Source organism: Pseudophryne corroboree, chromosome 11 (assembly GCF_028390025.1).
Source record: "Pseudophryne corroboree isolate aPseCor3 chromosome 11, aPseCor3.hap2, whole genome shotgun sequence".
NCBI classification, from domain to species: Eukaryota; Metazoa; Chordata; class Amphibia; order Anura; family Myobatrachidae; genus Pseudophryne; species Pseudophryne corroboree.
In genome coordinates, this window is record NC_086454.1 from 155,547,970 (window position 1) to 155,575,619 (window position 27,650).

Here is a 27,650-nt window from a genome sequence, read left to right on the forward strand (position 1 = left end):
TGTTAAATGTCATCAGTGGTGTGATGTTCATTTGTATGGTGGTGCTTGCTGCTGATTTTGCAGCTTCGTCTGCCCGGCTGTTACCAAGTGAGATTGGTTCTTGGTTGTAAGTGTGTGCTTTACACTTGATAACAGCCACTGTGTCTGGCTCCTGTATTGCTGTCAGGAGCCTTTTGATGTGGGACGCATGCGCTACAGGTGTGCCACAGGGCCCCAAAATCATGCACCACTCCAAAGGCATACTTAGAGTCCGTGTATACATTAGCTGACTTACCTTTGGCCAAATCACATGCTCTGGTCAGGGCTACCAGCTCAGCGACTTGTGCTGAGTGTGGTGGGCCAAGGGGTTCAGCTTCTATAATACCTTCGTCATCTACAACTGCATATCCGGTGTACAGGTCTGCCGATTACGTTTGTCTGTGGCAAGTACCGTCAGTGTAGAAGGTAAAGTCTACTTCTTCCAGTGGGTTGTCACTGATGTCAGGTCTCGCAGTGAAAGTTTGGTTCAGGCATTCCATACAATCATGCCTATCAGTATCTGCACTAAATCCTCCTTCACCATCGTTCTCATCCTCCACCCTTTGTGCCTGTCCAGGCACACTTGGCAAGTAAGTTGCAGTATTTAGTGAGCTGCATCTCTTAATAGTGATGTTTACAGGGGCCATTAGTGATAATTCCCACTTTGTAAACCGAGCAGATGACACATGTCTGGTTTGGGCAGAGTTTAGTAAGGCTGACACTGCATGAGGTGTATGACTGGTCAAGTCGTGTCCTAACACTACGTCCTCGCTTTTACTTACCAGCAAAGCTATCGCTGCAACACTTCGCAAGCAAGTGGGGAAAGACCGTGCTACAGTGTCCAACTGTGCACTGTAGTACGCTACGGGTCTGCTGGCATCACCATGTCTCTGTGTTAAGACTCCTACCGCACACCCAGCACTTTCAGTACCGTACAATTCAAAGGGCTTCTCATAATCTGGCATAACCAACGCTGGTGCTTGTGATAAACACTGTTTTAGTCTCTCAAACGCCAGTTCTGACTCATCTGTGTGAGAGATCCGCTCCGGTTTGTTCAAAGAGACCATTTCCTGCAAAGGTAACGCCAGTATGGAGAACCCTGAAATCCAGTTCCGACAGTACCCACACATTCTAAGGAAAGTGCGGATCTGTTGCTGAGTTTGTGGCAGAGTCATGTCACGGATCGCCTGTATTCTATCAGCGGTCAGGTGCCTAGTCCTTGTGTCAAGCAGTGTCCCAAGTATTTAACCCTGGTCCGGCATAACTGCAGCTTATCTTTTGAAACCTTGTGTCCTGTCTGGGAAAGATGAAACAGAAGCTGTTTAGTATCTTTCAAGGACGACTCGAGTGAGTCAGAACACAACAAGTCATCAACATATTGTATTAGTACTGATCCACTCTCAGGTTGAAAAGATTGCAAACAGTCATGTAAGGCCTGGGAGAAAATACTTGGGCTGTCAATGAAACCTTGGGGGAGACGAGTCCAGGTGTACTGTACTCCCCTGTACGTGAAGGCAAAGAGGTATTGGCTGTAAGAGTGAAGAGGGACAGAAAAGAAAGCAGAGCAGAGATCAATGACAGTGAAGAATTTTGCGGTAGCGGGAATTTGCATGAGGATGACAGCTGGATTGGGCACTACGGGGAATTGGCTCTCAACTATTTTGTTTATCCCCCTTAAATCCTGCACTAACCTGTAACCCCTCCCCCCACTCTTTTTCACAGGGAAGATGGGGCTATTGGCTGTGCTGGACGTCCTGACTAGGATGCCCTGCTGTAGCAGCCACTCTATGACAGGGTACACTCCTAACTCTACCTCTAGCTTCAGAGGATATTGAGGGATTTTTGGAGCTATCCTGCCATCTTTTACTTGTACTGCTACTGGAGCTACATTCACCATCAATCCAGTGTCCTGTCCATCTTTGGTCCAAAGGGAACCCGGTATTTGCGAGATCATTTCCTCTACCTTTGATGGACACGTGTCTATAACAGTAGAATGCGACATTAGCCTTTGAGGGGTGTCTAGTATATCTTGCACTTCTTGTGTGTTGGAGTACAATATATGACACACCTCATTTTACACAATAAGTCTCTGCCAAGTAGATTAGTCGAAGCCGATGCTGCCAACAGGAAAGAATGTTTGGTTTGCAATGGCCCTATCGTAACCTCTGCAGGTCTACTCAAAGGGTATTGTTGCACCGTTCCTGTTACTCCCATTGCCGAAATCGTTTTTCCCGTGGTTTTCACACCTTTTGTGGAATTCAACACTGACCTGGCCGCCCCTGTATCTACAAGAAAAGGTAATGGTACACCAGCTACATCAACCATGACCTCAGGTTCCTTTCCAAGGCTAGCAATCAACTTCACTATCTGTAAACTACAGGTGTGGCCTGACCTCTATTGTGTAGTGGGACCTTCCCACAGCGCATTGGCAGCTACGATATGTGAGGGGGATAACTGAGAGTTTTCGGAGGTCTGCCAGTCCCTCCTAGGTGTGTACCTCCGTGTTTCCCCTCTATGGGGTCCCTGTTCCCAACTATGTGTGTTATAGCGTGATTCGTATCCAGGTCTAGGGGGTCTGTATACATTAGGTGTCCCTTTACTCCTACATTCCCTTGAGTAATGCCCTTCCTTCCGGCAATTGTAGCATACTATTACCCGTGACTTACCATCAGGGGTCTGGGGTTTTGGCTGATAGGACTTTCCTGTAAGTGCCTGTATACTTACCATCATCAGCTTATCCCCTTGCGGCTCCCTGTGTTTAGTGATATTCCGATCATGCTCTATAGCGGACTCTCTCAACGCAGCCACCGAGATACCTCTCCAGTTAGGTAGAGAGGTTTGCACCCTTGTCCTCAGTGTTTCCTTTAAACCATCCATTAACACTGAGACAGCTACCTCACTGTGATGTGCATTATCCTTAATGTCCTCGATCCCAGTGAATCTAGCTATTTCCTGCAGTGCTCTATGGAAATATGCGGATGCCGTTTCACCTTCCTTTTGTCTTATGGAGAAGATTTTATTCCATTTAACAACAGTAGGGAAATACACTCCTAATTGCAGATTGATTTGCTTTACGTTCTCCTGATTGTACTCATCAGTGAGAGGTACTTCTGCATCTAACTTACAATCCGTTATGAATTTTGTGATGTCAATATTTGAGGGTAAAAACACCCGTAGCACTGTTCGCCAATTTTTGTTTGTGGGTTCATGGGCGTTACCTAACTTTTTAATGAATTTCTGGCATCCGACTAGATCTTTTCTGGGATCGGGGAATTCTGACATAATTGACCTTAACTCTGCTCGGGACCAAGGACAATGCATGGCAATGTTCCTGATGGGAGTTACTCCCTGATTGTCAGTTCTCCCGTTGGGAACTGCAATCACCCTGACAGGATTTAATTCAACTACATCATTTTGGCTTGACTCTATAATGCGGGGAGTTATCGCCTCTGCATAGTGTATGGTGCCGTACTTACCTGTGAACACAACCTCACTCACCCCTCCGCTGGGGGGCATCGCTACAACTCTTGGTGGTTGGGCCGTGCCCACCTGAGTATTCTGTATGGTGGCTGCTAGAGAGAGTGCCGATATCGTGCTGGGCTCATCTTCCTGCTCACAGTCCTGGGGAAAATTTAAAATGGTATACAGCTGGCAAGGGTTAGGGTTAGCACATATATCAATTACTTTCCTATCCTTTACCAATGCACCATTGCTTGTAGCCAATTTCTCCCCATCAACATATGGTGGTGGTGGTGTGGTCGACATCGCTTTCCCGCTAGGTTTGGAACCTGCTGTGCGAGCCAATTCCCTCTTGATAATGCTGATTTTGTTTACCTTATAACCTTCACTATATGGGTAAGAGACTCAGTACGCAATTGGTGTATGGGGTACCGTAAGGGTACGCGCTTAGCGTAGCATACGCTCGGCCGTGATCGAGACGCACATGCGGCACGCTCGCTCACAGCTTAATGCGTGGTGTCGAGCACGCTATAGGTGGGCGACTACCGTAATGCTACGCTACCAGCGTAGCGGACGCTCGAGACCACGAGGAGATCACGAACGGCGCAGACGCTCACAGGATGACAATCAGTAAACCTTGAATGTAACACACAGAAAGGATACTCTTATGCTGTAAACCTTGTACTGAAACACTGCAGCGATATAACGCTGCTTAACCTTGTTAATCCTAAAGCTGTTTGAGCGATCGAGACGCTCCTATTACCCTCTGCAATGTAATGAACACACAATACCGTGCTAAGGTTCCAACACCTTTACTAACAAGCTTTTAGTTATATCGAAAAGGGGTAAACAGTTTACAAGTCATACACTATAAGCAGAGCCGGCCCTAGCCAATTTGATGCCCTAGGCAAAATTTTGTCTGGTGCCCCCTAGCACTGCCGCTAGTTCTGCATCTGACCCAGCAACACTTAGGTAGTGGGGCCCACCGGGGGGTTACCATGTGGTCTAGTTCAACCCTGCATAATGGCACACAGTAATGCCCATAATACACATAATTCCACACAGTGATGCACCTTACACATATGTCCCACATTAGTAATGCTAGTAACTTTTTTTATAAAACTTACTTTTGCTTGCTGGTGTGCTTGCAGTCAGTGTGTACGCCCATGCAGCTCCCTGGATCTGTGCCTGCGTTTTGTGAGATGGGGGTGGCAGGATGGGTGGGTGGGTGCGTGCTTGCGCTGGCACCCGTACAAGGGATGTGACCTCACAGGGTATGCCATCCTGGCATGGGAATTTTACAGCATGGACTGACTAGGAAATAAAGTGTGAGGAGAACACTGCCCATGTTATGTCCCTGCAGACATCTGGGGTTGGCACAGGAATAAGGAACACAGGATAGCAGGGTCCCCCTCCCCCATGTGCACAAGCAGTATAGGTGATGTCAGGTTTATGTGAAGCAGTCTTCCAAATACACATGTGGTATCATAAGGAGCCATCCAGTAATAACCTTATATAGTCAGTGTAAATATCACAGGTCCAGGAATTGCAGTTACCGGGCTTCTGCTGTCTGTCTGAGGTCTCACAAGTCAGGGGCACTCAAGCATGTCGGAGGGAATTTAAAGAACTTTAAGGGAGAGTGTGCATTTTTATTTGACAAATGTAAACAGCAGTGTATACCAGTACTGATTGAATACATTTGGAAAGTAACAGTTAGTTTGTAGACTGTCCCTCCCAGCATGAGATACTGCAGGGACTTGGATGCCCCTAGACATGCTTGGATGCCCTAGGCAAATGCCTAGCCTGCCTATAGCTAAGGCCGGCTCTGACTATAAGCTAACATATAATTCTAACAGAATATCTAGACAGAAATATACAATAACGTTACAATCTTACACTATAACAGAGAGAGAGAGAGAGAGTGAATGGCCAATACAAACAAAGAGCGAGTTGATTACAGAGAATTACTTACACACACACTGGGAACGATCGCTGCGCTATTCCTGGTACCAGCTCCAAGTTAGTCAATATGAAAACCGTTTGTGGAGTGAGAGAGTGAGCTGTCCAGGCTGGCTGATCTTATATACACTGCATACAGTATACTACAAAGGGACCTATAATCTCATTGTTCATTGGACACAGGAATGTCTCCTCGCATCATAACAAAAGGTCATAGGTTAGTTTGAACAGGTGGGCTGTGACTATTACAAACAGCTCAGGTGGGAGGGAATCGCCGGATTCCCGCCGCATGGATAATGAACTGCAATATAAGAAATGTCCAGAAACTACTAATGGCCATAACTATATGCAGGAGCGATTAATCTTTACCTAACCAACACCGGATTGTTGCTATTAAAATACTCTTCGGTTAGGTATAAAACACATCTGCTCAAACCCTGTCTGGCCCTTCGTACAACAAAAAAAGGAATTCCTTTGTCCAGGGACCAACTACACTAACCAAACTTACTGTTACTATTAAGGGGAACATTATCTATTAAACCTGCTATATGGATTTATTAAGTAGCGATTGTGTCGCTCGCTAGACGCACACAAACTCTACCGTAAATGCACATACCATGTGTTCAAGCGCACGCCCGTAGGGGCGCCGTCACGCAACTGCGAATATGTGCACGCACGCCAGAGAAAGTGCATGTGCAGCGGGTGAGCGCATGAGGTGAATATATGGCAACGTGCAGCATGATATTTTTCTGACTTTGACAGTCCACCCTTTGGCAGTCATCAATAACTGCCACTTCCTAAAACAGTTCAAAAAGAGAAAAATATATGTCATATGTAATACATTTCTATGATTGGGTAAGGGTGAAGAGAAGAAGGTGGGAAAAAAGTATGACCTAGTGAAATAGTAGAAGCATGTGTGTATGAGTCCATGTTTGAGGGGTCATGTATCATCGTGCCGTACGTGTTTTAAATCAAGCTTCGAGGTATTGCGAAGTATACATTTGAATTCCTTCTTATCCCGTATCAAGGGTCTGTGGATGGGCTGTCAAACTTTACCGAGCTCTTTTCGGCTTTTGGTTGTAACAAAATGGGGGAGCACATTTTAGTTGATGATACATGAATGGGGGGATATGTGAGTGCTGATATCTGTGCCTATTGTTAGGCGCCGGGGTCCGCTCGTCGGTGCGGCCCGGCGCCTAGCAACCAGGGACGCCGTGCGCGTACAGCCGCCGGCTCCCTGGCAACGCTAGACGCCGGGCGCACGGAGCCGCTCTGACCCTAGCAACGGGGACGCCACGTTCGGGCCGCGTTCCCCGTTGCTGGGTCTGTTCTAATTGTATCATGATGTGCTGATTGTATCATGGTGTGCTGGCCGTGCAGCATGCAAGCTGCACGGCATTAATTGTGATGACCCAGTCTGGCTCCTGATTGGGGAGCTCACACTTATAAGCACCCTTTGGACTTCTCACAGACGCCGGTGATAGCTTCCTGTTTGCCTTTGTCAGTTGCAGAGAGTTTCCAGTCCTGCTCTATCCGGTTGTTCCTGTCCTCAGTGGTCCTGTACTCGGATATTTGTCATCTATTCCTGGAGTCTGACCGAGCACCTTTAACATCCTGTGGTGTTCGTGAGTCGCGGCGCAGCCGTGTGTTGCGGCTTGTCCGCTTACTGTTTATTATTTAGTTTATTTGTGTTCTGGAGCTTTTGCGGAGGATTCCGCTCCCACAGATCCACTCTGGTATCCAGCGGTGCTGGATAGGAGTAACGGATCAGTGGATCTTTGGTTGTCCTTTTCCCTGGCGGCTAGTCCGCACATACCTTGGTTTAAGTTAGTTAGCTTGTAACCCCTGGCCTGGTTGCTTAGTCAGAGGGCCCCTTGTTATCACCCTGTCTCGGATTTCCCTTTGTCTCCCATTAAGACCTGAGGGGGCATCGGGGTTGGGCAGACATAATCCGCCCTTCGAACGCGGCTGCCATGGGCTCAAGCAACCATAGTCTCGCAGGGGATTTCTGATAACACGGGCGAGACAACGGAGTTAGGGCGCCAGGGGTTACTAGGCTCTCCTGCTCCCACAACCAGCAAATCTTCCCAGTACTCAGACCTCTGCCATTAGATCTCCTCTGGTCTGGAGTACGGGAATCATAACACCTATGTTCCCTATTGACTATGTGTGTGTTATTACCTGAAGGTTGTAGAAATGAAGATAAGAAGCAATTATGGTAAATGCAGTCATAAACTATGTGAGTTTAATATACATTTGCCGATTGAGGTCTTGTCTTGTGTCTTGTCTCCATGTACATGTTGACTGTAGTCTCCCGATGCTTTTGCTATAAATGGTGTGCAAAAAGCTTTCTCAATGTCCATAGACTTACAATCTTTAAAGTATTGGGCTATCGTAAAAGTTAAAGTCACTAGGGATTTTGGGGGTCTATGGCATTGTCCATCAGTGGTCTGTGTAAAAGGTTGTCAAATTCTTCTTCCAAGCGGATGTCTTCGTACCTTGAAGAAAAACAAAGGAGAAACAGGTGAAAGAAACGGACCGTGGAATCACATTTTCATCACAACATTGTCTCTATCGTTGGGTCATAAATCAAATTAGTCGTTGTAATTACAGTGTCTTCACTCCTTAGACTCATCACTCGGGTACTACGTTTACACTTTGTTAAAATCCGAACGCATCTAAATATCAGGCCAACAAATATGACGACTCCCAATATACACAAGAGAAACTTCCCTACATCCATGATAATACCTTGGGCCCATTCTCCTAAGCCCGAAAACCAATTTCGTGGGTTCAACCATGACACCCAACTGGTCAGCTCATTGCCCACAGCGGCGAGAGTGAGATTATGTCTCCTTCGGAACTCCCATTTTAATTGCAAAATGTCATCCATCTTTTGGTCTATGACCTCGACCGGGTCCTCCGTGCTGTGTGTGATATACATGCAGCACTTTATTCCATACTGAGTCGCTAGGGTAACACAATACCCGCCTGTTACTGCTGTGAGATAATTGAGAACCATCCTATGCTGAACCAGTTCTGTTTTGTAGGCTTGTAACTCTCTTCCAGTATACCTGAATGTGTCGTCATACATTTCGGTGATATTGTCTAATAAATTTGCAAGCGCAGATATATATTTATAATTTAACACTCCTCTGGCGGTACGAGTGACATCTAACGCGATTAGGAATTGAATCCCGGTGGATTCATGGATCAGGTCAGAGGCCGGATGCTCTGTTCTCTCTATCAGGTGCCGTTTAACGATGTGCTCGTAATGGGTGTGAGTATAAGAAGCTTGTGCACTGCGGTGAATATCTTTCATTTTGTTATGGGATATAGTCATTACTTCAGGCAGTACTTTTCCAATATAACATAACCCTTCTGAGTTTGGGGCAAGCCACTTATACGCCTTCCTCCCGCATATGAAATATGCATCATCGGGGAGAACATATGGGACGGAGTGTGACATAACCATGTTACAAATTTTCCATGTGAAATCTCCTAACCCTAATTCTCCCATCTGTTTAGTACATGTATCAGTTTGTACGATCTGTGCACAGTATCCTGGTGATACTTCTCCAACTCGCATGGTCCTACTTCCTAAGGTGTACCTATACCGAAAGAATTTCCTATGGTCAGCTATCTGGCGTATAAGTTGTGTGTCTATGGGCATTCTGTCGGCTCTATGTGAAAATGTCATGGTTTGATTACTCCATGACACTTCCCAATTTCCCGGCTTTCGGGGATTGGAAATGTTAAAACACACTAAAGACCTATCCACATGATATTGGTGGAGCTTCAAACTAAGAGGACTAGAGATATTAAACCTCCTGTCCACCGGCCTCCCACCACTTAGGCTCAAGTACCTCTCCTACAGTTAAAGGGAATGGTACTAGTCCTGATTTGCTATGGCCTTGAGGTACTTGAGAGCATACCCAACAGTCTGTCTGGTTTAACACTTTACCCACTAAGGAGTGATAGTCACTCAATGGGTGCCGGTCCATATGGATATTAAAACTGGACTGACATTTCTTGATGCACCCACCCTCAACTATATTATCGCAATGCCTACAAATGCAGTTCTCTTTAGCTAACAGTCCTTCACAATGTCTACAAATAACATGGCTGCTAGATCGTTTTCTGGTACTCGCCTTTGCTTGGTGATTGTGTTGCTATTGGAAATTTACACCTCCGTCTCAGTCATCAGAAACCCATTCTGGATCCTTTCTCGACCTCACTGGTACTCTCACCGAAACAGACTGCTCTGGTCAACATCATGGTCAACAGGAAAACACGGACTGCAGTCTCTTGGGGCGAGTCCATCTTACAGGAGGAGAAAGAGAAATTTGTAATGGGGGTACAAAAAATACTTTGAGGGGAAAGAAAAATGTTACGATGTCTTATGTCCTCTAGTCTTGTTGTTTTTCTTGCTCTGCTGTCATCTCAAAGGTGCTGTCTCTCAGTCTTCCAAACGAACACTCCGGTGATACAATATTCCTTCCAAATCTGCGATCTTTCTGTAAGGAGCAAAAATCTTGCATTACCATTTGTTCAACTGCTGTGTGACATACCATCTTTAAAGCATGAGAACACGAGAGAGAGAAGGGGAAAAAAAAAAACGAGAGAGAGAGAACAATTCATCACATTTTACATTAAACAACAAACAAAAAAAAAACATTGTCAGATCTTCTGTTCACCATCAGGCTGTCACACCAACACATCCATTGGTATCTTTGCGCAGTCTCTTCCACCAGTATTTCCATACTCCACCCTTTTTGTGCCTGGCCAGGACACACTGATGTCGGTAGGTCACGCTGGGGTTAGGTAGACTTCTGCAAAGACCAAGTAGCTATGTGATGTTTGAGTCCTGCCGATGAACGTCAGAGATGGGGAAAAAGAACATTTACAGATAAATTTACAACGTTTACCCGGCCGTTCTTGTGCCTGCATGGAACTGACCTCCCAATTTCATTAACTGTAACCTCAGATTTACTATCAGTCCTAATGATCACCTTTCCTGACTGCATCTTATGGGTGCGGCCCAAACTTCTTCTTATGCGATCCCTGATTACAATTTTGTGTATCATGACTCTGCTCATGTTCTTGTCTAGGGGGTTGATATGACTTTTGTCTACTTCTTGATCTACAATCTCTTGCAAAATGTCCCTCTTTGTGACAATGGTAACAAACTACCACATTTGAATTTCTCACAGGGGTTTGGGTCTTACGCTGGTGTGACTTCGTTGTCAGGGCTTGCCTACTGATTGTCATTTGCTTACTGCCCTGTGACTCCAGGTGTCTTTTGATGTTCCACTCGACAATGGCTGGGAAATATACTCCTAACTGTCGGTTGATCTGTTTAATACACTCCTGAATGTGTTCCTCCGTTTGAGGTACTTCTGTGTCTAATTTACAATCAGTAATAAATTTTGCAGGGTCAACACTGGAGGGCAAACATGCCCTCAGCACTGTCCGCCAACCTTTGTTGGTGGGTTCTGTGGAGTTTCCTAGTTCTTTAATAAATCTCTGACATGCAACTAGATCTTTCCTAGGATCAGGGAATTCAGACATAATTGTTCTCAATTCCATCCGGGACCAGGGACGGCGCATTGCACTGTCCCTGGCGGGAATGATTCCCTGAGCGTCAGTCTTCCCATTGGGGACTGTGATCACCCTGACAGGACTAAATTCAATTACATCATCTTGTGTTGGTCTTACAATATGAGGTACATTTGTTTGTGCGTGATATATAACACCGTATGTACCTGTGGACACGACCTCACCTGACCCTCCGTTAGGGGGTTTGATTACTGCCTTTACCGAATTGGTCGCGTCCACCTGGATGTCTTGTGTGATGGTTGCTGGAAAAGGTGCCGACATCGTGCTGGGCTCACTTTCTTGCTGGTAATCCTGAGGGAAGTTTAACATGGGGTGCGACTTGCACAGGTTAACAGTTGTACATTTAACAGTTTTACTTTTATCATTGTTACATTTGTTACACTTATCCTTATCATCTATAATACAGTTGCTAAGTGCATTTTTATCATTCACCAGTGTGCCATTCTCTGTAACCACCTGCTCTCCCGTTATGTATGGTGGTGGTGGCGCGGTGGCTATCAGTTTTCTGATAGGGTTAGATCCACCCGCTTGAGCCAATCCTCTCTGTATTTCACCCTCCTGTTGCCATAACTGTAAATAGTCATAATGCTTGATCCGTCTCTTTGCAGATTTAATGAGACATATCCTTCTCCTTAGATTTTGTAACACATCTGGGCTAAAACTGCCTACCCGTGGGAACTTTTCCCCGTCATGCACAGTCATTCTTTCCCATTTATTGCACAATACCTTTGTGTGTGATCCATTTCGGACTTCCTTGCCGACTCTATTGGCCGGTTTACGACATCAACCGGAACCATGGTTGATCGCCCCCTACCTGAACAACTGGCCCCCATCCTTGCAGGTGTTGCTTTCACTACCTCTGATCTTCAAATCAGGGTCTTCAGCGAACCCTTACAAAAACCAAGATGTCCGGTAGGCCGACGGTGAAACTTTACCGAGTACCTTCACAAACTCTCGCCCACGTTGGCCAATACTGCAATCACTGACTCAGAGCTGCTGTACCCAACCTAGGGCCCCTATAAACCTTTATTTCTGGGGCGTGTGGGAGTAGGTTACCCGTCCCCAGCAAGTATCGGTTGTTAGAGAATTCCCGAGTGACCAGCGAACCTCCCTTAAAATAAAAAAAATTTCACAAATCACGTTAGAATGTACAAATAGCGTTTATGACCCCTCTAGCGTACGCAAACGGTACTGGGTCAAGTTACTAACTAATGCACACAATTACGTGCGGTACAATCGTACTGCACATAAGCAACTAATCTTATGTGCGGAACGACCAGTGGAATCGAAAATTGCTGCTGCGAATTCCTTCAGCCGGAGCTTAATGGCCTATATGGGTACTGCACCAACCCCCTGGGTTGTGCCTCTTTTCTCTATCTATAGCGGATTTCCTAGTCTGCTGTACCTAGACCTCCTGGTCTGTCTCTCTGGACCTCCTGGTCCGTGACCTCCTGGTCTGTGTCTACAGTAGACTTTTACTCGGCTATACTCTAATGCTCCTGTATATGTTTAACAAGGGATGCCTCCCAAGCCACCACGCCGTCACTTACGTGAATGTCCTCACGAGAACTCGACTTCTACGTTCCAATCAAAAAGAGAATACTTATATATGTATACACACACTTTCACCTCATGTACACTTTACTTTTGTTTCTGCGCAGAAATCCCTTTCATTCAGTAACACAGTCTAGTCCAGATGAGTTGCAAATTAGAGAAGGATCTTTTAGCTTAAAATTTTGGACACTGAAATTGACTTGCGCTATTATCGCGTTGCCTCTTTTTCGCCTATTTAAAATAATACTATCGTGTGATTTGTATTATGTGGGCGTACCCAGACGCTCCGTTGCGTAATATACGCTCCGTGCGTCGGCCCTTGCGTCGCGTACGCTAGTCTCACCCTTTTGTTAGAGACACGTGTACGCCAGCCAGATATGTCCACAGAAATACAATTAACACGTTTATATCAATGTAGATGATCTTTAACTGTAATCATCTACTGAACACCACACCGAACTTCCTTGTATCTTAGGCAAGCCGTGCGCGTGTTTTACAAATTACTCCTTAACGTATTAATATTACTTTTAACTACCAATAGCAACAAATCTTTCTCAGCACGTTATCAATTATGAAATGGCAACCAGGAGAGTGATATGAAATACACAAATGAAAAGAAATGCAGATGTATGCGTGCGTGCGTACGCAAAACAGAAATAAGACAGTTTTAAAAAGACAATAGCGTATTGTTCTTACCTCCGGTTCCGGATTCCACCAGCACTCCTTCAACGTAGCGAAACAGACGCTTATCTAGCCAGCACTACTGTATCCCGATACGAAGGGATACTGCCTTCCCGCCCTTGCTGACAGATAAAGTCTGTGTTCGCTAGTGCGGATATGTGGAGGACGGACGAGCCGCCAATTGATAATGCTGATTTCTCTGACGTCCTAGTGGATGCTGGGAACTCCGTAAGGACCATGGGGAATAGCGGCTCCGCAGGAGACTGGGCACAACTAAAGAAAGCTTTAGGTCACCTGGTGTGCACTGGCTCCTCCCACTATGACCCTCCTCCAAGCCTCAGTTAGATTTTGTGCCCGGCCGAGGTTGGATGCACACTAGGGGCTCTCCTGAGCTTCTAGAAAGAAAGTATATATTTAGGTTTTTTATTTTACAGTGAGACCTGCTGGCAACAGGCTCACTGCAGCGAGGGACTAAGGGGAGAAGAAGCGAACCTACCTGCTTGCAGCTAGCTTGGGCTTCTTAGGCTACTGGACACCATTAGCTCCAGAGGGACCGACCGCATGGAACTGGCCTTGGTGTTCGGTCCCGGAGCCGCGCCGCCGTCCCCCTTACAGAGCCAGAAGTAAGAAGAGGTCCGGAAAATCGGCGGCAGAAGACATCTGTCCTCACCAAGGTAGCGCACAGCACTGCAGCTGTGCGCCATTGCTCCTCATACACACTTCACACTCCGGTCACTGAGGGTGCAGGGCGCTAGGGGGGGGCGCCCTGAGCAGCAATAAAAAGACCTTGGCTGGCAAAAATACCACAATATATAGCCCCAGAGGCTATATATGTGATAATTACCCCTGCCAGAATCCAGAAAAAAGCGGGAGAATAGTCAGCGGAAAAGGGGCGGAGCTATCTCCTTCAGCACACTGGCGCCATTTCTCCCTCACAGCTCCGCTGGAAGGAAGCTCCCTGGCTCTCCCCTGCAGTCTACACTACAGAAAAGGGTAAAAAAGAGAGGGGGGACACTAAATTTAGGCGCAGTATATATAACAGCAGCTATAGGGGACATAATTCAGTTAGTCCCTGCATTATATAGCGCTCTGGTGTGTGCTGGCATACTCTCACTCTGTCTCCCCAAAGGGCTTTTGTGGGTCCTGTCCTCTGTTAGAGCATTCCCTGTGTGTGTGCGGTGTGTCGGTACGGCTGTGTCGACATGTTTGATGAGGATAATGAGGTGGAGGCGGAGCAGTTGCATATAGAAGGGATGTCACCCCCTGCGGGGCAGACACCTGAGTGGATGGACTTATGGAAGGAATTGCGTGCACGCGTCGACTCCTTACACAAAAAATTTGACGACATGCCGAATGCGGGACAGCCGGCTTCTCAGCTCGTGCCTGTCCAGGTGTCTCAAAGGCCTTCGGGGGCTCTAAAACGCCCGCTACCTCAGATGGCAGACGCGGATGTCGACACGGATACTGACACCAGTGTCGACGACGATGAGTCTAGTCTAATGTCCACTAAGGCCATTTGTTGCATGATTGAAGCAATGAAAGAGGTGTTACACATTTCTGATATAAACCCAGGTACCACTAAAAAGGGTATTATGTTTGGGGAGAAAAAACTACCCGTAGTCTTTCCCCCATCAGAAGAATTAAATGAAGTGTGTGAAGAAGCGTGGGCTTTCCCTGATAAAAGATTGGTAATCTCTAAGAAGTTACTAATGGCGTTCCCTTTCCCGCCAGAGGATAGGTCACGTTGGGAGACACCACCTAGGGTGGATAAAGCGCTCACACGTTTGTCTAAAAAGGTGGCACTACCGTCTCCGGATACGGCCGCCCTCAAGGAACCTGCTGATAGAAAGCAGGAGGCTATCCTGAAGTCTGTATATACACACTCAGGCATTATACTTAGACCTGCTATTGCGTCAGCATGGATGTGCAGTGCTGCCGCTGCGTGGTCAGATTCCCTGTCAGAAAATATTGACACCCTAGACAGGGACACTATTCTGCTAACCATAGAGCATATAAAAGACTCAGTCTTATACATGAGAGATGCACAGAGGGAGATCTGCCGGCTGGCATCTAAAATAAGTGCACTGTCCATTTCTGCTAGGAGAGGCTTATGGACTCGCCAGTGGACAGGGGATGCAGATTCAAAAAAGCACATGGAAGTTTTGCCTTATAAGGGTGAGGAGTTATTCGGGGATGGTCTCTCGGACCTAGTTTCCACAGCAACTGCTGGGAAGTCAGCATTTTTACCCCATGTTCCCTCACAGCCTAAAAAGGCGCCGTTTTATCAGGTACAGTCCTTTCGGACTCAGAAAAACAGGCGTGGAAAAGGCGGGTCCTTTCTGTCCAGAGGCAGAGGTAGCGGAAAAAGGCTGCAACAAACAGCAGGTTCCCAGGAGCAAAAGTCCTCCCCCGCTTCTTCCAAGTCCGCCGCATGACGGTGGGGCTCCACAGACGGAGCCAGGTACGGTGGGGGGCCGCCTCAAAAATTTCAGCGATCAGTGGGCTCGCTCACAGGTGGATCCCTGGATCCTGCAAATAGTATCTCAAGGGTACAAACTGGAATTCGAGGCGTCTCCACCCCACCGGTTCCTAAAATCTGCCTTGCCGACAACTCCCTCAGGCAGGGAGGCTGTGCTAGAGGCAATTCACAAGCTGTATTCCCAGCAGGTGATAGTCAAGGTGCCCCTACTTCAACAAGGACGAGGTTACTATTCCACACTGTTTGTGGTACCGAAACCGGACGGTTCGGTGAGACCCATTTTAAATTTGAAATCCTTGAACACATACATAAAAAAATTCAAGTTCAAGATGGAATCGCTCAGGGCGGTTATTGCAAGCCTGGACGAGGGGGATTACATGGTATCCCTGGACATCAAGGATGCTTACCTGCATGTCCCCATTTACTATCTTCACCAGGAGTACCTCAGATTCGTGGTACAGGATTGCCATTACCAATTCCAGACGCTGCCGTTTGGACTCTCCACGGCACCGAGGGTGTTTACCAAAGTAATGGCGGAAATGATGATACTCCTTCGAAGAAAGGGAGTTTTAATTATCCCGTACTTGGACGATCTCCTAATAAAGGCGAGGTCCAAGGAGCAGTTGTTGGTGGGAGTAGCACTATCTCAGGAGGTGCTACACCAGCACGGTTGGATTCTGAATATTCCAAAATCACAGCTGGTTCCGACGACACGTCTACTGTTCCTGGGTATGATCCTGGACACAGTCCGGAAAAAAGTGTTTGTCCCGGAGGAGAAAGCCAAGGAGCTGTCATCTCTAGTCAGAGACCTCCTGAAACCGAAACAGGTATCGGTGCATCACTGCACGCGGGTCCTGGGAAAGATGGTGGCTTCTTACGAAGCAATTCCTTTCGGCAGGTTCCATGCCAGAATCTTTCAGTGGGACCTGTTTGACCAGTGGTCCGGTTCGCATCTTCAGATGCATCGCCTGATAACCCTGTCTCCAAGAACCAGGGTGTCTCTGCTGTGGTGGCTGCAGAGTGCCCATCTTCTAGAGGGCCGCAGATTCGGCATACAGGACTGGGTCCTGGTGACCACGGATGCCAGCCTTCGAGGCTGGGGGGCAGTCACACAGGGAAGAAACTTCCAAGGACTATGGTCGAGTCAGGAGACTTCCCTACACATAAATATTCTGGAACTAAGGGCCATTTACAATGCCCTAAGTCAGGCAAAATCCCTGCTTCTACACCAGCCGGTACTGATCCAGTCAGACAACATCACGGCAGTTGCCCATGTAAATCGACAGGGTGGCACAAGAAGCAGGATGGCAATGGCAGAAGCCACAAGGATTCTCCGATGGGCGGAAAATCACGTACTAGCACTGTCAGCAGTGTTCATTCCGGGAGTGGACAACTGGGAAACAGACTTTCTCAGCAGGCACGACCTCCACCCGGGAGAGTGGGGACTTCATCCAGAAGTCTTCACGCTGATTGTAAATCGATGGGAACGTCCACAAGTGGACATGATGGCGTCCCGCCTAAACAAAAAACTAGAGAGATATTGCGCCAGGTCAAGGGACCCTCAGGCGATAGCTGTGGACGCTCTGGTGACACCGTGGGTGTACCAGTCAGTTTATGTGTTCCCTCCTCTGCCTCTCATACCAAGAGTACTGAGAATAATAAGAAAACGAGGAGTAAGAACAATACTCGTGGTTCCAGATTGGCCAAGACGAGCGTGGTACCCGGAACTTCAAGAGATGATCTCAGAGGACCCATGGCCTCTGCCGCTCAGACAGGACCTGCTGCAGCAGGGGCCCTGTCTGTTCCAAGACTTACCGCGGCTGCGTTTGACGGCATGGCGGTTGAACGCCGGATCCTGAAGGAAAAGGGCATTCCGGAGGAAGTCATTCCTACGCTGATTAAAGCCAGGAAAGATGTAACTGCAAAGCATTATCACCGCATATGGCGGAAATATGTTGCTTGGTGTGAGGCCGAAAAAGCCCCAACAGAGGAATTTCAACTAGGTCGATTTCTGCATTTCCTACAAACAGGGGTGACTATGGGCCTGAAATTAGGCTCCATTAAGGTGCAGATCTCGGCTCTGTCGATTTTCTTCCAGAAAGAACTGGCTTCATTGCCTGAAGTTCAGACGTTTGTGAAGGGAGTGCTGCATATTCAGCCCCCGTTTGTGCCTCCAGTGCCACCTTGGGATCTCAACGTGGTGTTGAGTTTCTTAAAATCACATTGGTTTGAGCCACTTAAAACCGTGGATCTAAAATATCTCACGTGGAAAGTGGTCATGTTATTGGCCTTGGCTTCGGCCAGGCGTGTGTCAGAATTGGCGGCTTTGTCATGTAAAAGCCCTTATCTGATTTTCCATATGGATAGGGCAGAATTGAGGACTCGTCCTCAGTTTCTCCCTAAGGTGGTATCAGCTTTTCACTTGAACCAACCTATTGTGGTGCCTGCGGCTACTAGGGACTTGGAGGATTCCAAGTTGCTGGACGTAGTCAGGGCCTTGAAAATTTATGTTTCCAGGACGGCTGGAGTCAGGAAAACTGACTCGCTATTTATCCTGTATGCACCCAACAAGCTGGGTGCTCCTGCTTCTAAGCAGACTATTGCTCGCTGGATTTGTAGCACAATTCAGCAGGCGCATTCTGCGGCTGGACTGCCGCATCCTAAATCAGTAAAAGCCCATTCCACAAGGAAGGTGGACTCATCTTGGGCGGCTGCCCGAGGGGTCTCGGCTTTACAACTTTGCCGAGCTGCTACTTGGTCGGGGGCAAACACGTTTGCAAAATTCTACAGATTTGATACCCTGGCTGAGGAGGACCTGGAGTTCTCTCATTCGGTGCTGCAGAGTCGTCCAGGCTGGCTGATCTTATATACACTGCATACAGTATACTACAAAGGGACCTATAATCTCATTGTTCATTGGACACAGGAATGTCTCCTCGCATCATAACAAAAGGTCATAGGTTAGTTTGAACAGGTGGGCTGTGACTATTACAAACAGCTCAGGTGGGAGGGAATCGCCGGATTCCCGCCGCATGGATAATGAACTGCAATATAAGAAATGTCCAGAAACTACTAATGGCCATAACTATATGCAGGAGCGATTAATCTTTACCTAACCAACACCGGATTGTTGCTATTAAAATACTCTTCGGTTAGGTACCAAACACATCTGCTCAAACCCTGTCTGGCCCTTCGTACAACAAAAAGAGGAATTCCTTTGTCCAGGGACCAACTACACTAACCAAACTTACTGTTACTATTAAGGGGAACATTATCTATTAAACCTGCTATATGGATTTATTAAGTAGCGATTGTGTCGCTCGCTAGACGCACACAAACTGTACCGTAAATGCACATACCATGCGTTCAAGCGCACGCCCGTAGGGGCGCCGTCACGCAACTGCGAATATGTGCACGCACGCCAGAGAAAGTGCATGTGCAGCGGGCGAGCGCATGAGGTGAATATATGGCAACGTGCAGCATGATATTTTTCTGACTTTGACACTCTGCACATCACTCTCTTGCTACTACAAGTTTAAACAATCTGTATCTCTGATCCTTTGTTTTCTAGATTTTATCAGACATATCCTAATCCTTATGTTCTGTAATACCTCAGGCCATCATTCCCTAGGATGGGCAGCTTTGAGCCAATCTTCAGCAGTCATACGTACCCATTCAGAACAAAAAGTCTCGGCATGTGGACCATATTTCCCACACATAATAAACCTCGCTGACCCCCTGGGCCGCGAGTCTCTTCAGCCTGAACCCTGGCTACCAAACGCCCACCGCTTGTGCAATTGGATCCCATCGCGGACTTTTTCCTTTTACGCAATCCCCAATGCACGACACGAATAGACGGTGAAAGTTCTCAGAGCACTTTCACCCACTCCTTCTCCGCTGATGTACCACGACTCACTCCAATAGTGACCACCGCGTACCCAGTGAGGACCCTACCTGGCTTCTATTCACTGGAAGTTTTAGGAGTGACTTACCTTTTCCAGTGAATATTTACCGTTGGAGATTTTCCTGAGAGAGACCAGTGAAAACTCCCTATACACTTATACACAAATCACGCTTGCGTATGCTCTACACGGCGCTAATGATACTGCGGTTCTGCGCAAAAAGTTTTCACAAGGGTATCAAGTTGCACCACGTATTGCACCCACAAACGCGCGGTCCAAATCGCACAGCTTATAGGTACTTGTTACCTATCCGCTCTACGACCACTGGAGTCGAATATACAAGCTGCGCTCCTCAGCCGGAGCGTAACAAAAAACCTTTACTTCAGTCCACAATTCTTTACTACACAATGCACAATTCCCTATTACGCTCCTCTGCAAATGTCCTCACGATTCGCGTATTTCACTTTCTGTATTAACGTAAGTCAGCCGCCTCACGCTGCCAAGCCTCCACTTACTTGGTGTCACCGACGGGATCCCGAATTCCCGGGGTCCAATACACTCACTCTGACTTTTAGCTCACACAAATACAGTGTTTTTCTGTACAGAAAAATTTCCACTCCTTCTGATTGGCAGCTTTACCCCAGAGATAGTACAGTTTAGACAAAAGTCTTACACTAATCTGCTTTTGAAATCGGATAGTAATGTGCTATTTGTATTTAAGGTATACTATCCCACCTTAATTGAACAACTATCGTGTGATTCTATTATGCACACGCAACCCTACGCAAGCTTGCGTAATCAAGCAAACGTGCGTACCGTTATGCCACGTGTGCGACCCTGCGCCACATGCACATTTTTGCACGCTGTCTTCACGTTCCGTACCACGTGTAGTACGTAATAAAAACCACACAACCTCTATAAATGTGAGCAATAAAACTACTATCGCCCTCTAAACACAACCAACACTGGTTCTGTGTAAACCGTAATGACTAGGCCAGAACTGTGTTTTGTGTTTTTACAATTACGCCCTTAATATACTATATCAAATGTATCTATATAGCAAACAACTGTATCAGATTTCACACAGATCTAAAAAGACCTAATAATCTATACCTGTGGTAACAATATGTGAGAGGGTATGCAAAGTATCGATATGCCCTGTGTATGCTTTTTCACGCCAAAAATTACACTGAGATAATAAACAGCTTTTTTCCTGTCTCCAGGTTTCACACCAGCATCTCTTAAGACTGCAGTTACAGACGTGATCTAACAACACAGAATAATAGGCTTTAAGAACACCCAAGCAACCAGAAAAAGGTTTATCTTAAGATGCGTCTCCACCCTTTGTTGATAGATCAAAGTCTGTTCTATTAATAATAATAATAATAATAATAATATACTTTATTTGTAATTAACAAAATCGACAACGAAAATGTCAATGAAAATGCAATAAGAGTCTCACAAAGCCATAAAAATAACAGTAACATTTTGCCACATTTTGGAAACATTTGCACACAACCTACTGATCATTTAACAGCCGGATAGCAGTTAAAAAAAAAGCTATTTAACATGCGGTTTGAATGATCGCGGATACTCCTGAACCGTTTTAAAGATGGCAATCTTTCAAAGATCAAACAATTTGGATGACTCTCATCAGTAAATATACTCCTAGCTTTCCTTAATACATTTCTAATATACAAGTCTTTCATACTTGGCAGAGGCACCCCAATGGTCCTACTGGCAGTTTTAACCACCCTCTCAAAAGCTATTCGTTCCGCTGCAGTGCAATTTCCAAACCACACTATCATCCCATACGTTAAAACGCTCTCTACGATACTATGATAAAACCTAACCAAAGTGCTTGTGCTTAAGCAAACAGCTCTAAGCCTCCTCAAAAAGAAAAGGCGTTGCTGCGCCTTTTTAATCAAAAAGAAACTGTTCACAGACCAAGTTAGGTCATTTGTGATATATGTACCTAAAAATTTAAAAGAGACCACCTCCTCAATCGGCTTTCCATCCAAAAACACAGGAAATAATGGTCTATTACAACCCCGCCTAAAATCAACAACCATCTCCTTTGTTTTGGACGTATTTAAAACCAAACAGTTTACTTTACTCCATTCCAGTAAGCGTAAAATTTCGGATCTATAAGATGACTCATCGTTACCACTTATCAAGCCGACAACCGCCGTGTCGTCTGCAAATTTCACTACTTTGACGGAATCAGAAGTTGAAAAACAATCATACGTAAATAGAGAATATAGTAACGGGCTCAAGACGCACCCTTGTGGGACCCCCGTACTTATACAGATCTCACTAGACATAAATTTACCAAGCCTGACTACTTGCGGCCTTGCTGTCAAAAAATTTAAAATCCAATTGCACGTGAACCCGTTTACGCCTAGGTTAAAAAGCTTAGAGACCAAAGATGTTGGTACAATAGTATTAAACGCGGAACTAAAATCCACAAATAAAATTCTCACATAAGTCCCTTTCTTCTCTAAGTGGGTCTGTGCCTGATGTAAAACAGTCAGGGCTGCGTCCTCTGTAGACCTATTCTGCCGTTACGCAAATTGAAAAGGATCAAAGTTCGCAGGAAAGTGGGATCTAATATGTTTTAACATCAGCCGTTCGAAACATTTCATAACTAATGATGTTAGCGCAATGGGCTGATAATCATCTAAACACTTTGGTACACCCTTTTTGGGTATAGGGATAATTTCTGTATACTTAAAACACTTGGGTATTTTACAGACCTGCAAAGAGATATTAAATATTACTGTAAAAATCCCAGCTAATTCATTACAACATTTCCTAAGAACGTTTCCATGAATCCCATCTGGGCCAGCGGATTTACCCGTACTAACACCTCTGAGACACTTCAGCACCTCTTGCTCATCCAAGACTAACGAGGCCTCACCAGGTCTAATCCCAATTAGCTGCAAATCTGTGAGTATGTAGTGAACCGGAGGAGCCCCCAATTGTGAATGCTGATTATTTTACAGGACAAAAAGCAATACCTTATTTCACCAAAGTTCAAGCCGCTGCGGCCGCCGCTGTAGTTAATCCTTAACCTTTGTACTGTTTACACACCTTACGTACACAAGATCGTACCGAACGAACGTAGTAAGTACACAGTTTGCATACACAGGCCTATACACAGATAGCACAATGCAGCAGCCCGAGTGGCTGTAAATACACTTTAAACCTTAGCAGGAAAAGGGACACGACACCAAATTGTATTTAAAAGTATGTTGGGGTCCAACCCACCAACGGTTATTTACTAGCAGGGGGTTACAACAATGATACAATACAATAAGAGAAAAGGCTACAGTCAATGGTACATATGTTTGTTCGCCTGTGCTGCCCGGTCCGGTCCTCAGTCAATCAAGGTAAATGACCTTCAGAGAATGTGTCTGACCGGTCCTGCAGCTGGCCTTTTATACAGTTGTCCAAAACCTAAACCTAATACAATGGAAACTGTAATCTCTTCACCTATAGGTCACTGGGATGGTCATTTACAGTACAGGAGAGGTCATAGGTCAGTTTGAATAGGTGGGCGATGTCTGGTCCAGGTGCACTTGCAGTTGGTCTCCACTGGGTTGCCGCCGAATATCAGGAGTACAGTAAATACAGTTGATATTAATATTCTGCTCCTGCGCATATCTATTTGCAGGAGCGTGCGATCTTCCGCAAACTGATACCGGAATATTGCTCTTAAAATATCTTACAGCTGGATACCAAACACCACCTCCTAACCTAATTCTGTCCCCTCATATCCTGTAAAGGCGAATCCCTTTGTTATTATACCCTTTAAGCAAGTGTAACTCGCTGGTGTGGTGCATGTAGACTATGTGTAAATTGTGCGCTATGTGTATTAAATATGAAATGTGCCTTTGTGGCTTTTCCATGCGATTACAAATGCTACCGTAATTACTCATACCACGCGCTAATACGCACTACCGCGTGAGCGGCTATACGCAGCTTGCGAGCATGCGCACGCACGGCAGCACAAGTACGCGCACGGAGGCCATCTGTGTGGAGTTTGTCCGTGATGTGTATGGCTGAAATATTTTCGACTTCGACAGAGAGGAAACTGGAGAAACTTTTGGAGCAATGAGCAATTTTCCCTGGGAACGCCCCCGTTGAGAGCAGTATATATCTTATACCCCTTTCAGACATAAGACCCGGGAATTACCCTGCTCAAGTCCCGGGATTTTCTCTCCAGCAAAACCCCAGGTTTTTCTTCAGACCCCCTTTCACACTACACCACAGACCCGGGAAATTCCCGGGTTGGCCCCTTTCAGACACAAACTGGATTTTCCAGTTTTGAAGACAGTGTAATCATTTTAAGGGGACTGTTTGCAGGCACACAATAATGAGGTTATGCAAAGGGAAGGGCAGGCTATAAATGGACTGGGTGTGGTGCCCATAATGCATTGCTGGATTCATGGCTGACAAACATTTGTGTAGCATGGGGAATTTGATTACTGTGGTGGAGTTAATTTAAATTTCATGTTAGGAATACAGTAATTATATATATATATATATATATATATATATATATGTGTGTATGGGGTGAGCGAACAGCGCCAAAAAAATCTACGCAGTGGACACAAGTTTTTCACAGTATGTCAGCTTAAAAATACCCCAAAAGGAAAGGGTCTCTATATGCCACTCCCTAAAACATAAAGGGCGTCTGCTATCTCTTAAATGAGTTCTGCACTAGTACGAGTGCAGTATAAAGATTAAGGTTGGAAGTGGTGGATAAGATCTGAGCGACCAATGGTGGCAGAGGAATAAAAAAAGGACTGCTATTATAAATTAAAAAAGGGGGTTTATTTATGAACAGAAAGATGTTTTATATATAAAAAGACATAAAAACACATAGCTGGCCGAAATGGGGTTGCAACATCCAAGGTGCTAAACACTAGCACGATGGGACCCTAGGCACAAAACAATGAAAAAGCGTCAGAATAAAACTGGCAAGAGAACAGTTTAAAATTTGCATGGAGCACATAAAAAATTTGAAAGCATGGGGTTACTAAAAAAGTACAATTCAAATGTTAAAAATAAAAGTTTAAAAAGCACGGAATTGATAAGGGATAAAAAAGATTTGAAATGCAATTATAATAATGGAGATGGATAAAAGTAGCTTAACTGAGGATTCAGTGGTATCAGGATTCACCCAACGCGTTTCGTCTGGTCTGACTTCATCAAGGGGTATCATGCATGTGGGACAGATCATCTATATATACCATTATGGGTCAGGAAGTGATTAATTACCTCACTTCCCGTAATTAACATTATCAGGGGTTCAGGATCTAGTAGTATATATTTGATGTATTAGTTATATAGATGTATGCTGGGACAGGTAAAACGCCATGTTTATTTTGTAAAACTAGTGTTGTAAAGTATTAAAATACTTAAAAGAAGTCTCTGGATGCGGACTTCTGGTCCGGGACGTCTCTGACGTCATTTCCGCCCCACTTCCTGTATCCGGGAGTCTTTACTGCGCATGCGCCGGGCAGGTTTCTTACAGGGTGCGGCGGCCATCTTTAAGAAGTCCGTTTTTTGGAGACAGTCTCGTGTGCTGAAAGCAGGTGCCGGTGGCCATCTTAGTGGTGATTTAGTCCATTCGTAGGCGCTGATTCTCCTGGATTACTTGTCTCCAGACATGGAATCGTCAGACATGGAATATATCCTACAGGCGCAATGGTTCAAAAATCCATGCCAGTGTCGTATGGATATTGGGCTAGTAAATACTGGCAATGTTAGAAAGATTAAAAAGTATTATGAAAGAAGTCACTGACGTGACATAATTCAGTGATTCATAATTTGTACAGTAGTGACGCCGTCATATGCAGAATTATGTGATATTCTGCGCATATGAATCTATTATACACATATAGGAGTTTTATATAGGTATAGCCTACAGGTGCAATGGTTAAAAAGAGTGGATCCCATTCTAAAGGACTACTTAAATTGCGCCTGTAGGATATACCTATATAAAACTCCTATATGTATATAGCAGATTAGTGATGTTTTCTTATGTGCAGAATATTGCATATTTATGCATCCATATGAATATGTCTAGATGCCATGTCCTTTAAGTAGCATATATAAATTTTGAACAAATAGATACGTGCTTCTAAAAAAGAAAACTTCTGAATCCGTTTTTCCTTCCCTTGTATGACGATTCCATGTCTGGAGACAAGTAATCCAGGAGAATCAGCGCCTACGAATGGACTAAATCACCACTAAGATGGCCACCGGCACCTGCTTTCAGCACACGAGACTGTCTCCAAAAAACGGACTTCTTAAAGATGGCCGCCGCACCCTGTAAGAAACCTGCCCGGCGCATGCGCAGTAAAGACTCCCGGACACAGGAAGTGGGGCGGAAATGACGTCAGAGACGTCCCGGACCGGAAGTCCGCATCCAGAGACTTCTTTTAAGTATTTTAATACTTTACAACACTAGTTTTACAAAATAAACATGGCGTTTTACCTGTCCCAGCATACATCTATATAACTAATACATCAAATATATAGTACTAGATCCTGAACCCCTGATAATGTTAATTACAGGAAGTGAGGTAATTAATCACTTCCTGACCCATAATGGTATATATAGATGATCTGTCCCACATGCATGATACCCCTTGATGAAGTCAGACCAGACGAAACGCGTTGGGTGAATCCTGATACCACTGAATCCTCAGTTAAGCTACTTTTATCCATCTCCATTATTATAATTGCATTTCAAATCTTTTTTATCCCTTATCAATTCCGTGCTTTTTAAACTTTTATTTTTAACATTTGAATTGTACTTTTTTAGTAACCCCATGCTTTCAAATTTTTTATGTGCTCCATGCAAATTTTAAACTGTTCTCTTGCCAGTTTTATTCTGACGCTTTTTCATTGTTTTGTGCCTAGGGTCCCATCGTGCTAGTGTTTAGCACCTTGGATGTTGCAACCCCATTTCGGCCAGCTATGTGTTTTTATGTCTTTTTATATATAAAACATCTTTCTGTTCATAAATAAACCCCCTTTTTTAATTTATAATAGCAGTCCTTTTTTTATTCCTCTGCCACCATTGGTCGCTCAGATCTTATCCACCACTTCCAATATATATATATATATATATATATATATATGTTTATACCAATGATGAACATGACTTTAACCCTATCCCAAATGATTTTAGTTAAAAAAAGGAAAAAAAATATTCTTTTTGATTTTATAAAAAATACCCCCCAAAACATCGAAACATTGATCGGGAACATCGTGACGATCGGAACATCGCGACTATCACGGCTTTCATTTTGAAAGCCGGGACAGCCTGTAGGTATGCAGGGGAGGTCTGGGGGTGGCTTGGGAGGGTTCATTTACTCTCCCCAGCGGCTGCCATTGTCTGCATCCGCTTGAGGGGGGATATCCTGCCGTGCTGACCGATCAGCAGTGATCAGCAGCACGGCAGACACAGGGGGAGAGTGCAGGGAGGCAGAGGGACCTTCCGGTCCCTTTGACAGCAGCAGCGGATGGACATTTATCTTCTCTGCCGCTGCTAACACTCTCTATCTGATTGGTCGCATCCCGTGCGACCAGGTCAGATAGAGCACTTGCAGGCATGGTCGCATCTGATGCGACCATGCCAGGTAAGTGGTTAATGAGATCCTCCCAATTCTAAGCACATATAGTGGTATAGTTCAAAACCTTTTTAGGAATGACAGGCGCATTACACCCACTTTAGCCATAACATAAAAATGCTGCGGTATTGCAGTGCAAAAAAGTAGTTTTGCCGAAGGGCATGGTGTATCACTGGGGACTTCAAAAATTGCCCTGCAGCTGTTATGGAACTTCAGTTCCCAGCATGCTCATCCACATTTTAGCCCATGCTAAATGGTGGCAGAAAATGCTGGGAAGTGTAGTTCCATAACAGCTGCAGGGCAAAGGTTGAAGACCACTGTTCTATATAA